We start from the raw sequence: 16,050 nt of genomic DNA on the forward strand, positions 1-16,050 counted from the left end.
AGAGATTGTAACTCTGCGTTTTTGTGTAACTGGAGGTGGCAGTGTTTTGCTGCCTCCGTTTCGTATTCTCTTTCAGATGCAGAAGGAAAAAAACCTCCTCCAATTCTTTCATCTCTAATCTGTTGGTGTTAAATAAGCTTGGGATATGCACCTGTTGCAGGCTTGTAACAGGAAAGGAAGATTTAAGGTGATATGAAAAATGTCTTTTATTTAAACAACAGCAAAAAAAAACCTTTTGAAGAGCTACACTTTCACTGTACAGCCAGATGTATAGATTGGTTTTTTGAAAAAATGTACACAGGAAGTTTTAAGAAAACGTACATAAAATCCAGGGGTGGGATTCTACTGGTTCGCACCTATTCGCTAGAACCGGTTGTTAACATTCTCAGCAGTTCAGAGAACCAGTTGTTAGGAGAAATTACTGGCCTAATCCTGTAAGGAAGGCAGGAAGGAAACATTCTGGTGTTGCTTACAGAAGCTGCCTCTCCATTAACCCTTATTACATTCTTGGCAGGACTAGACTTCCTGTCTCTGGAACTTCTCTGGAGGTTTTTTCCCCTCCTTTGCTGGTATTTTGCTTGTGTGGAGTGACCATTCAAAGTTACAATGGCACTGGAAAAAGTGACTTATGACCATTTTTCACACTTATGACTGTTACAGCATCCCCACAGTCATGAGAGGCCAGGCGAGGAGATGTGTGCCTCGATGTTAGTGATATTGAGTTGGCCACATCCAGCCAATAACATGACCACCAAGCCATGTCCACCCAGTCACATGACCACCAAGCCACACCCACCACCTAAGCCACACCCACAGAACCAGTTGTTAAAAAATTTGAACCCCACCCCTGATAAAATCCAGTATGATGCTGTGATGATGTGTATATTGAAGCCTAGGAAGATTCAAATTCAACATAACAAAGCTTTAGGGTAGAGGTTTGTTCTCCAAGCTTGTAGGTTGGTTTCCAAACTTTTCATTACCAGGCTGGGTAACTTCTTCAGCGGAGTTTAGGGGATGTCCATATTCTTCTGTTTGTAAGGGCTTGGTGAGCTCAGTAGGTCTTGGGATGGTGCTTGTGAGGGGTTGAGGCTATAATAATGTAGTCGAATCTTACCCACCTTGGAAGGATGGAAGGCTGAGTCAATCTTGAGTCTGGTAAGACTCAAACTTCCTGGCAGTGGGTAGAGGTAGCCTGTAATGCTACAGTTCTAGCCACTGCACCACCATGGTTCTTTACAAATGCTGTGTAAAGAGTCAGAATTGCAAGTTATGGTTTCGACTCTGTCATTAAGCACCTTCTTGCTAGCCTCCAGGAAGGGTTTTGGTCTTTCCAGGAGGGACTGTGATCAAACGTCATACAAATGTTTTGACCCAAACCCTTTTCCAACAAGACAAACAATAACTAAGGGGCACAGAAACCTTTTAATGAGTCTTACAAATCCTCAGTTAAAAGGCTGCTGCAAACTAATTAACTTTGATAAGTACAAACCTTGCCAAAACTGTGCAAGGCTGCCAAAAATCACAGATAAGAAATATTTCACAACACAAGAGTCTTCAAATACCAAATTAAGATACTGTAATGTCCACAAGGCTGAGTTTCAAAACGTCTTTGCCTTCTGCAAAGAAGGATCATTTCACAGCTGGCTTTTGTCTTCTTGAAGGAGGGGCCATTACCTTGCAGCCTTACTCCCGAGATGCCTGTGCTGCTGCAGCTGCTCTTTCCTGCGAGCAACCCTGCGTGCATGCGCACTTGGCACAGGCTCCTCAGGAACCTCCTCATCACTGCTGCCAGCCCTCACAATCTGTGAAGGCAGCAGTCCACTCCCTAATGGTCCTGGCCCCTCATCTGAGTCCTCGCTCTTCTCAGCCATCCACACCTGCTGCTGGCTAACCACAACCACAAACTCCATTCACATGTTCACATAACTCCAGGACACTGGAACTGTCATAAATTAGATCCAGTTGCCAAGCATTCGAATTTTGATTCCATAACCCTGGGGGAGGCTGCAATGGTCATAAGTCTCCCCTTTTCCCCGTGCTGTTGTAACATCGAACGGTTATAAACGACCTCTTATAAATCAAAGACAGCTTGTAGTTGGTGTGGGAGAAAGAGAGTGAAGACAGCTGCTCCCTGCTGGCTCCCCTATATTTTATGGGACAAGCAATCTGCTTTAATTTGGCACAGCTTCTGTCTGTAGGTGAGGGGCCATAAAGGCAGCAGCCTCTTCGAAGAACTTCAGCACGTCTTTTTCAGTTTTTGGACCCTGACAGTGAGGGGAATAGTTTATTGTCTGTGAAGTGAACTGGCACTGCTAATCTTTCAGAATTTGATTAATTGTCAGAGAAAAAAATGTTTGCAGGAGTGAAGATCGGTTCAGGTTTAGCTGAAACCGATCACACTGTTTTGACAAGAGAATATAAGATGCAAAAAACTCTCCTGGATTATTATTATTTTTAAAAAAAGCCCAACAACAATGCAACTTTGGTTAAAAGTACTTTCTCCTTCAAGTCATTCTACTTGGGATGAATTCAGGATGGAATAAAAATTTGTTTATTGGTTCAATTTCTATTGCTGCCCATCTCAGCCAATTAATCTTCTGGCTACCCCTGACAAAACTTAGATAAGGAAAAACAGCCAAGGTAACAATACAACTTAAGATCTTCCCTTAATTTTTTTTTTTTTTACTAATCCTCTCAATTTTCCCATTCAATTTTCCTAACTTTTGTTCTTCTGACTCTTCATTCTTAATTCAATTTGACAACTATATCCTAAAAACCATCCCAGGCCCCTATCCATCCTTCTTTTCCATCCTTCCACCTTTCTTCCAGTTGATGAATGTTAATAATTTATTTATTTATTTATTTATTTTAATTTATTTTAATTTATTTGTTTATTTTTATTTTATTTATTTATTTTGTCAATTGCTTACAAGATAATAGGTATAAGTATAAATTTAGCTATGAATACATGGATACATATAAGAAAAATAAAAAAGAAACAATAGGACAGGGATGGTAGGCACATTGGTGCGCTTATGCACGCCCCCTACAGACCTCTTAGGATAGGGGTGAGGTCAATAGGAGACAGTCTAAGGTTAAAGTTTTGGGGGTTTGGGGAAGAAACCACAGAGTCAGGTAGAGTATTCCAGACATTGACTCTGTTGTAATATTTGTATGTGTTATATTAGTAACTCTTCGCTATGTGTTTATTTTATTTATTTTCAAATAGACATTTTAGGGGGGCAAAGTAACAATACCGATAAAATTAATTAAAGAGCGTAACAAAACAGAGCACGAATAAGCATGGAAGAGAAACAAATAGGAGGCTTAAGTTTCAAGTATGTCATCAATTAATTATAAACTATTGAATATAATATATTATGAAACTAAAGATGCAAAATAAATCAATAAATAAAAATCTGAGCAGGGATAAATATCAGGAACTGCAGTCAACACAGTATGACTCACTAAATATAGCCATAAACTGCAGTAGTTTACATCAAAACAGAAAGCCTGATTTAAATATTAAGAAATTAAAATACTAGTTCTGTGCACCCTTCCCAGTAAATTAATTAAATACGTTTTAACTTATTACATTGTAAGGTTCAAGTTTAGCCCGTTGTATGCATATCCCAAAAAATTGAATAAACTATGGATTGCAACAGACGAGGCAGAGTAGATTCTCATATCTTTATTCATCATCAAAAATTCTTCTAATTGTAGCTAATCCTTGATTTACGGCTACAATTGGGGCTGGAGCTTCTGTCGCTAAGCGGGATAGTCTTTAAATGAGGGATGCCCATATCTACGACTCTTTTTTTTTAAATGTCACTGCCAATGTCCTACCTGTCAATGAATACTTCAGCTTCAACCATAACAACACAAGAGCAAACAATAGTTACAAACTCAAGGTTAATCGCACCAAACTTGATTGCAGGAAATACGACTTCAGCAACAGAGTGGTCAGTGTCTGGAATACTCTACCTGACTCTGTGATTTTTTTCCCCCAAACCCCAAAAACTTTAACCTTAGACTATCTACTACTGACCTCACCCCTTTCCTAAGAGATCTGTAGGGGGCGTGCATAAGCTCACCAACGTGCCTACTGTCCCTGTCCTATAGTTTTTTTTAATTTTCTTTTATTTTTCGTATATATATCCATGTATTCATAACTATGTTTTTTACTTTTACCTATTATCTTGTAAGCAATTGACAAAAATAAAATAAATAAATGTTGTTATGAATCAAAGCCAGCTTTTCTTGTGGATTTTGCTTTTCAACTCCACCCCCCAAAAATGATAAGTGGTGACCACATAACCCTGGGATACCCCAAACACCCAAATTTTGATCGTAGGACCTTCTCAACGCTGCTGCAACAGTCGTAAGTTTGAGATCCTGTTCACAAGTCGTTATTTTCAGCACAAAAGGGATTGCAAGTCAAAAACTACCTATCCCAAAGGTGCTTTTTTTCAGGAGGCAACTGGACTTTCTATGTTTTTCCTTGAAAACTTTTTGCTTCTCATCCAAGAAGCTTCTTCAGCTCTGATTGGATGGTGGGCAATGGAAGGATTTCTACTCCTTGCAGACAGAGCTGGTCATTTGCATCCTTTTTAGAGGGTCGTTGAGGCCATGTGGAAGTTTATCTCTGTGTTCTCAGGGTCAGCTGAGTAGTGCAAATGAGTTTGGAGCCTTCTTGGAACTGCTGAAAGGATCTGTGTTGTAGACTGGAGATAGATGATGTTGTATCCATCCCCCTATGTTCAGTTTTGACCTAGATGGCCTCTTTGACTCCTCTTTCAAACCAGAGGTCCTCTCTGTCCATAATGTGGACTTTGCTTGTTGTGCTCCACTGGTGGCCTGCGGAGCTGGCAGCAGAGTCGGACAGTGGGGAAGAATATGGGCTGATCCTGGAGTCTGGGGAGGGCTCAGATGAGGGATCTGCATCCGACACAGAGATGGGGCCGGGGCCATCTGGGAATTATGTGCTGACTCCAGAGCCTCCAGAAGCTGGCATCAGCGAGGCAGAGGAACAAGGGGAGCCTGTTCCCAGTGTGCGCTTGTGCCAAGCTGCCAGAAGGCAAAAAGAGTTAAGACAAAAGGGGCAACTTGGGAGCAAGGCATGGAGATGATTGGCCCATCCCATAAGACATAAAGGAGGAGCAATGGGACAGGAGCCTTAGCAGGAAGCAACTTTGTTCGTTCTGGTCAGATTAAACTCTGAAGCTCTGTGTTGACTTTGTGCTCCATTTGGCCTTGTACAGCTAATGTGCAATTTAGTCATTGGCAGCATTTCCAGGGAGATAATGGTGGGTGCTTATCAGCCTTATCCTGAAGGACTGTGGCAGAACTTCTGTTGGACTATTCACAAACTGTTTGGGACTGATTACGGGCTGTGAATTCATATAATTCACAGCTGTTGAAATAATAAAAAAAGGTTTTTGGGAACAGCGTGTGATTGTTACTGTCTCAGGAAGCCTTGGTCAGACCATTTCTATCTTCAAAAGAGTGGCTTTTCTCTTTCAAATGCAGAGGGACCAGGGGTGGGATTCATCCAGTTTGCACCACTTCGGGAGAACTGGTTGTTAACTCTGAGCAGTTTGGTGAACTGGTTGTGGGAAGAAATCAATAGGGCAGAGAACCGGTTATTAAATTATTTGAATCCCATCACTGCGATGGACTACTGAATCTAGTCCTGATGGGTTTTTTCTCCTGTATTACACCATCCATTTGTGAAGTGGCTGTTTTGTTTCCCCAATGTACAGATCTTCATATGGCTCACTGCATTGTACTGCCTATGCCAATTTGCTCATTTTGTGTCTGGCTGAAGTGGTTTCAAGGACTACCCATACTGAATGTGTTTTCTCCTGAATTAACAGGAAGTTAGAATTATTATGCCATGGTTCTTTTATGTTTCCTACCTTAGAAACTATTCTGTTATCCTTTTTGGCATATATCGTTAATAATACATGATAGGTTTGCTGGAATAGCTAGGAGGAAAAAAATAATAAAGAAAACCATCCAAGACAAATTATTCTCCCACCTATAACTTCTGCAGAGACATACAGGTGGTTCCCGACTTAAAGCAGTTCATTTAGGGACTGTTCAAAGTTACTGTCAGGATTCTAGCAGTTACCCCCCAATTAAATCACGAGTCTCAAGCCAAACTTCCCAAACTTCAAAAGGATTTATTGGGAGTTAACATGCCGGCACTGCCTGGGTGCAGCCGACTCTGAGACACATAATCTATTATCACCCTTGACCCTGGTTTTTCCCCCAACCTCTGGGTGTATCGTAATTCAAATTCTCCAATGGGACACCTCCATAACTCAGAGTCATCAATCATGCTCTCCAGTTAGAATTTTGAGCCGCAGAAACTTCAGTCACTCACTAGTTACTATCTTTGAAAACATTGATGGAATGCAGTTTCAGTTTTGTAAGCTGCTGCTTTCCCGCTCCCTTTCTGTTGGCAACTCTAAAAAGACCATAGAAATATTTTATAATAATTTTGTTTACTACATCCCTGAAAAATGTGGTCCTTATGATCATTTTTCACACTTACGAACATTGCAGCATCTCCGTGGTCACATGATTTATATTCAGACCAACAGACTCACATTTACGACGGTTGCCCTGTCCCTGAGTTCACGCGATCCCCTTTTGTGACGTTCTGACAAGCAAAGCCACCATGGAGGAAGCCAGATTCACTTAATAGCCGGATGATTCACTTATAACAACTGCGGCAGGAAAGTTCGTAAAATGGAGTAGAACTCCTGTAAGAAATGTTCCACTTAGCAACAGGATTTATAGGCTCAATTGTGGCTGTAACTCGAGGCCTATCTGTCGCCTATGCATTTCCATGTGTTGGCAGTTTAACATGGGAATAAGAAGTTTAAAGACTATAATTTGTTTTTCTTACCTTTAATTTAGAGATATTAGCATGAAAATAGCAGCAGTAATTATTATCTCTATAGTAACACTCTGGGTTGAAAGCTGTATCCCTCCCTTGTTTAGAAAGAGAGAAAACTGGCGTTCAGGCTCTTTTATTAAGGAGGCTAAATCGGTTGTGGGAAGTAGCGAAAACTTTTTATGGGGATTCCACCACCTCCATTCTCTGAGTGAATTTAGGGTGGGAGATGCTTTCTTTTGAGCTTTCTAAAGAGAGCGTATACAAGTATTTTTAAGCTGGGCTCTAGAGAGCCTAATACCTTGCTTTTATTTTGGTTTTCAATTGCGTTGGATTTGGGAGCTCTATAGTTGTATTGCAATAGGTTTGGGGACTGCTTGCTCCTTCACTGCAGAAAACAATAGCTTATAGGTTTCTCAATAGAGGAATATATAAATTGGGTTTATGACCTGCGTCATTATTAGTCTAAGGAGGATCTTTTTAAAATCATGTAAACTTCCTGCCTTCCTGCCTTTCTTCTATTTCTATCTCCATCCTGCCTACCTTCCTGCCTCCTTTTTCTTTCTGTCTCCTTCCTTCCTTTCTTCTTCCTCCTCTTCCTCCAAACCTTATAACTTGCCTGCAGTAGCTTTTCTCACAGTTGTCCTTTTTCATTCACTAGGATGAAAAGAATGATCCAATCTATGACTTGTTATTGGATAGATGAAGTCCAAATGGCACCAGATTAGAGAAGTTGGTTTTGCAACTTGAAGGTGTATGGGTCAAAATATTGTAGCCTTGAAAGAGGGGCAAGACTTGACCAATACGTGAACTGGATGCTAGATGAGGAGGAGGAGGAGGAGGAGGAGGAGGAGGAGGAGGAGGAGGAGGAGGAGGAGGAGGAGGAGGAGGAGAAGAAGAAGAAGAAGAAGAAGAAGAAGAAGAAGAAGAAGAAGAAGAAGAAGAAGAAGAAGAAGAAGAAGAAGAAGAAGAAGAAGAAGAAGAAGAAGAAGAAGAAGAAGAAGAAGAAGAAGAAGAAGAATCCACCATAATGAAAAGGAATTTTTGGATGAATGAAGTTGGCATAGAGACATCATGTATTATAATGTCCAAAACCAAAAAAAAGGTATTAATAAGTGAACTTGAGAAAATACCTCTATACAATTGAAAAGGAAAGGTATTTCAATGAATGAACCAAAGGAGCTGTCAAAGAGATATGAAGACCCATACATTGTTGTCATAACTCTCCAAGAATGAAAAGTCCTAGCAGAGAACGAGTCCTAAGGTGTAAAGCTAATATAGAGATCAGGGAGAGGATGTATGGAAGAAAGAGCCACAAGAAAGAGATGTGTAAGACAAGACAAATGATGTGCTTGGCTGTACACCTGAAATGGTTATTTTGGCTGTTGTGACCACCTATGGTGGTTAATTAATTAGACAACCTTCCTGATACAGTGATTAATGGGCAGGTTGGATGTAAATAGATCTATAGTTAATTAATAATATAGCTGTCAATAGAGAACCTGGCCACAAGAGTGGGGAGCAGGAATTAACGTTCTGTGCAACAGTTCCTTGGAGACACATTAAGTAGGGTGATCACATGGGTGATAGAGAACATCATTCTCCACCCATGGCAGAAAATTTGCATGTGAGTCATCCTAATTTTCTTCTCTCCCTCTCTCTCTTTTTTCTCTCTCTTCTCTCTCCCTCGTTCTCTCATTCTTTCTTTTCTCTCTCCCTCTCCCTCTCTCATTCTCTCTTCATTCAACCTGTTTTTCATTCCTGTCAGGAGAGCATAGGACTCACAGGAAACTGTTGTTGAAGAAAACTCAAAAAAAAAAATAATAATTGAGATAATCCTAGAATGCAGGTGCCTGAATTCCAACGGGGACTAATCACTCTGAACAGGTGTTGAAGGAGCTCCATTACTTTCAGAGCTTTTTGCAAAATGCTGGTAAGTTGTCTATAAAAACCGGGGATCTTAGGTAACATCTGCTGGTCCAGGAGCCATTAATTTGCAGAGGGCTTTTGTTGGTATTTTTCATCAATAACAGCTGGGCCAGGTGCTAAACAGAAGAAACCATTTATGGAACTTGCTTTCCTAGGAAGACCACTTGGCCCTGGTTCTGCTCACTGTTTCAATGCTAGGCCATCTTTTCAATCTACTCAATCTTTTAAACATTGGAAACCTAGATTTTGGATTTAAATCTTAGACGCTCTTATCTAGGCCTACACCCAGTTGAAACTTATAACAGAGGTCTCCAACCTTGGCAACTTTAAGACTTGGGGACTTCAACTCCTAGAATTCCTCAGCCAGCAGACCAGGAAGGTCTCCAAACTTCGCTGGCTGAGGAACTCTGGGAGTTGAAGTCCACAAGTCTTAAAGTGCCAAGGTGAGAGACCCTGTAATAAGATGGTCTGCTGAGGACCGTGGTCAACGAAGGTGGTGTTATGTCCCTGGAACTTAAAGAAGTTCCCACCCAGGTCCGTTCGTGCCGCGGGGCGGTTGCCCTCTCTCATTGGTTGGTTCTCCCAGCAGCCAGCTATAAAAGCAGGCTGCGGGGTCCAACCAGTTGCTGATCGCTGCGAGCCAGTTCCAGGCTTGGCAAGCACGTTCAGTCCTTTATTATTCTAATAAAGTATTTGTTGCATCCATGCCCTGGTTCAGCCTCTCATTTCCTGAACTTAACACTGGCGACGAAGGTGGGATGGCTACCAGAGGCACAATGCAACCGCTGAATCACTAGCCGCTGATCCGTAGCCAGAGAGAACGGTCAGCAGGCGATGAGCAAACGCTGATCCGCAGCCAGAGAGAGCGGTCAGCAGGCAACGCGAGAGCGAACGCTGATCCGCAGCCAGAGAAAGCGGTCAGCAAGCAGCGAGAGTGAGAAGGCCTGTAGCCGCTTGTTAGCCAAGCTACAGGGAAAGTGAAGGCGCATGCGAGCCGCAGCCGCTCGTTTCTTTAGGCGCGAAATTCAAACGGCTGTCATTTGAATTTCCGCCTAGAAGTACAGCGCGGTGCTGTATTACAAAGTCACTGACGCCCATGCAGGCGCGATTTCAAACGCTGACAACGACCGTTGCAGCCTAACCTCGTGTTAACCCAGAGAGAGAGAGAGTTGTGAAAAGCCTCTCCAGAGCTGAAGTCACTTGCCTGCCACAGGCACAAAAACCTTCCTGCTGCTGCCCCAGAGAGATTTTCTCAACAGATTATTCCAACCTGATTTTTTTCATCATGAACTCCAACCCAGTTTTCCCAGCGTTCAAGCCGGATGAGGAGAAGTGGGAGTCATACAAGAATCGCTTTAACCATTACATCGACGCAATTGGGTTGGCTGATGCAGGGAGCACCGGAAAAATCATATTTCCTGATCTACTGTGGAGCCATCGCTTTGACACTGCCACAGCACTCGTGGCTCCATGTGAGTTAAAAACGTTCCCTGGACAGAACTGTTAGAAATCCTTACTAACCACTATTCTCCTAGACCCTCACAGATTGCCAGGCGGTTCACTTTCCGAATGAGGAAGCAATCAGACAAAGAGACCATCAACCAGTACATGGCTGCCCTCAGAACTGCAGCTCTCCATTGTGGGTTTGGGACCTACCTGGAGGACATGCTCCTCGACCAGCTAGTCTGCGGAGTCAAGGACCTTCACACTCCAAAGGCGCCTACTCACTAAGAAGGACCTCAACCTTCGAGAAGCCCTGGCAGCAGAGCTGGCAGCCCAGCCACGAGAAATCTCCTGCTTCCAAGCAAAGTGCAGTTTCAGTCCACTTGAAGTAGGTGGTCATCGAAGAGGACCCCAGCGATGCAGCCGACATCCACCGCACATGGGTGATAGAGAACATCATTCTCCACCCATGGCAGAAAATTTGCATGTGAGTCATCCTAATTTTCTTCTCTCCCTCTCTCTCTTTTCTCTCTCTTCTCTCTCCCTCGTTCTCTCATTCTTTCTTTTCTCTCTCCCTCTCCCTCTCTCATTCTCTCTTCATTCAACCTGTTTTTCATTCCTGTCAGGCCAGAGAGAATAGGACTCACAGGAAACTGTTGTTGAAGAAAACTCAAAAAAAAATAATAATTGAGATAATCCTAGAATGCAGGTGCCTGAATTCCAACGGGGACTAATCACTCTGAACAGGTGTTGAAGGAGCTCCATTACTTTCAGAGCTTTTTGCAAAATGCTGGTAAGTTGTCTATAAAAACCGGGATCTTAGGTAACATCTGCTGGTCCAGGAGCCATTAATTTGCAGAGGGCTTTTGTTGGTATTTTTCATCAATAACAGCTGAGCCAGGTGCTAAACAGAAGAAACCATTTATGGAACTTGCTTTCCTAGGAAGACCACTTGGCCCTGGTTCTGCTCACTGTTTCAATGCTAGGCCATCTTTTCAATCTACTCAATCTTTTAAACATTGGAAACCTAGATTTTGGATTTAAATCTTAGACGCTCTTATCTAGGCCTACACCCAGTTGAAACTTATAACAGAGGTCTCCAACCTTGGCAACTTTAAGACTTGGGGACTTCAACTCCTAGAATTCCTCAGCCAGCAGACCAGGAAGGTCTCCAAACTTCGCTGGCTGAGGAACTCTGGGAGTTGAAGTCCGCAAGTCTTAAAGTTGCCAAGGTGAGAGACCCTGTAATAAGATGGTCTGCTGAGGACCGTGGTCAACGAAGGTGGGTGTTATGTCCCTGGAACTTAAAGAAGTTCCCACCCAGGTCCGTTCGTGCCGCGGGGGCGGTTGCCCTCTCTCTCATTGGTTGGTTCCCCCCAGCAGCCAGCTATAAAAGCAGGCTGCGGGGTCCAACCAGTTGCTGATCGCTGCGAGCCAGTTCCAGGCTTGGCAAGCATGGTCAGTCCTTTATTATTCTAATAAAGTATTTGTTGCATCCATGCCCTGGTTCAGCCTCTCATTTCCTGAACTTAACACTGGCGACGAAGGTGGGATGGCTACCAGAGGCACAATGCAACCGCTGAATCACTAGCCGCTGATCCGTAGCCAGAGAGAACGGTCAGCAGGCGATAAGAGCAAACGCTGATCCGCAGCCAGAGAGAGCGGTCAGCAGGCAACGAGAGCGAACGCTGATCCGCAGCCAGAGAAAGCAGTCAGCAAGCAGCGAGAGTGAGAAGCGTCTGTAGCTGCTTGTTAGCCAAGCTACAGGGAAAGTGAAGCGCTGCGAGCCGCAGCCGCTCGTTTCTTTAGGCGCGAAATTCAAACGGCTGTCATTTGAATTTCCACCCTAGAAGTACAGCGCGGTGCTGTATTACAAAGTCACTGACGCCCACGCAGGCGCGAATTTCAAAACGCTGCCAACGACCGTTGCAGCCTAACCTCGTGTTAACCCAGAGAGAGAGAGAGTTGTGAAAAGCCTCTCCAGAGCTGAAGTCACTTGCCTGCCACAGGCACAAAAAACCTTCCTGCTGCTGCCCCAGAGAGATTTTCTCAACAGATTATTCCAACCTGATTTTTTTCATCATGAACTCCAACCCGGTTTTCCCAGCGTTCAAGCCGGATGAGGAGAAGTGGGAGTCATACAAGAATCGCTTTAACCACTACATCGACGCAATTGGGTTGGCTGATGCAGGGGAGCACCGGAAAAATCATATTTCCTGATCTACTGTGGAGCCATCGTCTTTGATACTGCCACAGCACTCGTGGCTCCACGTGAGTTAAAAATGTTCCCTGGACAGAACTGTTAGAAATCCTTACTAACCACTATTCTCCTAGACCCTCACAGATTGCCAGGCGGTTCACTTTCCGAATGAGGAAGCAATCAGACAAAGAGACCATCAACCAGTACATGGCTGCCCTCAGAACTGCAGCTCTCCATTGTGGGTTTGGGACCTACCTGGAGGACATGCTCCTCGACCAGCTAGTCTGCGGAGTCAAGGACCTTCACCTCCAAAGGCGCCTACTCGCTAAGAAGGACCTCAACCTCGCGCAAGCCGTCGAGGAAGCCCTGGCAGCAGAGCTGGCAGCACACTCAGCCACCGAAATCCAAGGTCCTGCTTCCAAGCAAAGTGCAGTTTCAGTCCACTCTGAAGAGGTGGTCATCGAAGAGGACCCCAGCGATGCAGCCGACATCCACCGCCTCGCCCACGCCAGACCCCCGCAGGTAGGAGCCAAGCAAGAAAGCGTCAGTCCACCCAAGCACATCACCCTGTGCCTATCCTGTGGTGGATCTCACCTGAGGACCACCTGCAAATTCAAGGGAGCCACTTGCAACATTTGCCACAAAAAGGGGCACATCGCTAGAGTCTGCCAGGCCGCTCACAACTCGGCACAAAGGCACCCCTCCTTTTCACATTCTGGACCCCAAAGGCAAGTATTGAACTGTCGCACTCGCCACCATGCTAAGCACGCTTGCCATGCCATTAGTAAAATTTCTCTCTCCGTTTTGTTAGAAGGTAGACCTTGTTGCATGGAGGTTGACATGGGGTCAGCGCTCTCAATTATCTCTTGGAGCACCATCAAGAGACTACAGCCCAATCTATCCAGAAACCAGCTCCAGAAGTGCCAGTTTAGCCTGAAGGACTACCAGGGGAAGGACATTCCTGTAATCGGCAGAGGCAAGTTTCTTGTCAATTTTAAAACTTTCAAAGGCCACCTACCTCTAGTGGTAGTTAACGGCAACCTCCCCACACTCTTGGGGCTTGATTGGTTCCCCCATGCTGTCTCAACCTCAGACACTGACTCCTTATTCGCTGACTACTCAGACGTATTCAGCAATGAACTGGGGTGTTATAACGGTACCCCTATCTCATTCTCAGTCGACCCCAAGCAGTCCCAATCAGGCTAAAACCTCGTAGAGTCCCATTCGCTATTCGGCCTAAATTAGATGCGGAACTGGATAAATTATTAAAACAAGGGGTCATTGAGCCAACAGATTTCGCCAAATGGGAGACGCCCATTGTCACACCCTCAAAAAAGATGGTAGCCTGAGAATTTGCTCGGACTACAAAACCACAATTAATAATTTTTACAAGTTAGCGCTTACCCAGTGCCCGTCATTCAGCACTTATTACACACTTTTGAACCTGGCAGCATTTTTGCCAAATTGGACATGTCTCAAGCGTATCAACAGTTCCCTGTTGACAACCAAACAGCGGAACTCCAGACCATCGTCACCCACAGGGGTGCTTTCCGGTGCAAGCGTCTCCAATTTGGCGTAAGTGTTGCCCCAGGCATTTTTCAATCCCTCATGGAGCGGATCTTGCAGGGCCTCCCTGGTGTAGTACCCTACTTCGACAACATCTTAGTCTCGGCCAGGGACAGACCCCAACTCTTCCAGAGAGTTCGAGTAGTGTTAGAGAGGTTCAGACAGCATGGCCTCAAATTAAAAAAAGAAAAATGTGCCATTGCCACTAGACAGGTGGACTTTCTGGGTTATAAAATTGACGCCTCAGGCATTCACCCCTGGAGTCCAAGGTTAAGGCAATTCACGAGGCACCCACTCCAACCTCCAAAGCGGAACTACAGGCCTTCTTGGGGCTCTTGAATTTTTACGCATCGTTCCTGCCCCATAAAGCATCTGTGGCGGAACCCCTGCACAGACTTTTGGATAAAAAATCGGCTTGGCATTGGGGTCACAAGGAAGACTCCGCTTTTAGCGCAGTCAAATCACTACTCACGCCGGAGGCGGTCCTTATTCAGTTTGACCCCAACCTTCCATTAGTGCTAGCAGTGGACGCATCCCCTTTGGAATTGGGGCAGTGTTAAGCCACAGGCTCCCCAATGGCTCCGAGGCCCCATCGCTTTTTTCCAGGACGCTCTCTGCAACAGAGCGCAACTATAGCCAAATCGATAAGGAAGCTTTAGCAGCTGTCGCAGCTGTGAAGAAATTCCATGAATTTCTTTTTGGCCACTTTTTCGAGCTGGTCACGGATCATAAGCCTCTCCTGGGCCTACTCGCAGGTGACAAACAGACCCCTCAAGTCCTGTCTCCTAGAATGATGAGGTGGACTCTTTTCCTAGCGGCATACTCGTATAGACTCATACACCGTCCAGGTAAAACATTGTCTCACGCAGACGCCCTCAGCCGCTGCCCCTGCCTGCTCCAGCTGAGGATCCTGCCCGGTCCACGCTATTTTTGAGGTCACCCAACTGGACCTCCCCATCACTGCCCTAGACATTGCTGCCAAATCCAAGGCAGACAAAACGCCGCCCAGGTACTGGACTGGGTGAGGAGGGGTGGCCGGGCAGTGATGTTGAATCCAAATTCACGCCTTTTAAGACCCGCCTACAGGAGTTATCCAGTTTGCAGGGATGTTTGCTGTGGGGCACACGAGTGGTCATCCCGACCTCACTGCGTACCCGAGTTCTGGAGGCGCTGCACGAGGGCCACCCTGGCATCGTCAGAATGAAGGCATTAGCACGCAGCTACGTATGGTGGCCCGGCCTCGACGATGACATCAGCAGATGGGTAAGCTCCTGCCTTCCCTGCCAGGAATCCCGTCCATCCCCTCCAATTGCCACCCCCACCAAGTGGGAAAGCGCCAGCGCACCCTGGTCCAGGATTCACATCGACCTAGCGGGCCCGACGCATGGCAAAATGTTCCTGGTGGTCGTGGACTCTTACTCTAAATGGATTGATGTGGCACAACTGTCCACAACCACCACGCAAGTGGTTACCAAGGTATTAACTCGCCTATTCGTAACGCACGGGCTACCAGACTCAATTGTTTCCGACAATGGCCCCCAGTTCGCATCGGCCGAGTTCATCGCTTCGCTGCCAATCTGGGCATCCGCCACATCTTCACGGCTCCCTTTCATCCTGCCAGTAACGGGTTGGCAGAAAGAGCCGTTAGGACCACTAAAGAAGCTCTGGCTAGGTTCAGCAAGGAAGACTGGCACCACAAACTCTCCCGTTTCTTGCTGAGCCAGCACTCAACCCCGTGCACAGTCACTAATAAGTCCCCGGCTGAACTCCTGATGGGTAAACGCCTGCGGACTGTATTGGATAGGCTGCACCCACATTACTGCCCTGACTCTCCCCTCGCTTCCACATCGGGGGTTAGGCATTTTGTCTTACAGGAACCCGTGTTCGCGAGGAACTTCGCTGGAGACCCTCTGTGGATCCCGGGCGAGGTCGTGGCCATCACCGGACCCAGGTCATATCGAGTCAGACTGGAGGATGGCCGGATCTGGAGAAGGCACCTGGATCAGCT

Source organism: Pseudonaja textilis, chromosome 6 (assembly GCF_049901715.1).
Source record: "Pseudonaja textilis isolate UNSWEBS1 chromosome 6, rPseTex1.2, whole genome shotgun sequence".
Taxonomy (NCBI): Eukaryota; Metazoa; Chordata; class Lepidosauria; order Squamata; family Elapidae; genus Pseudonaja; species Pseudonaja textilis.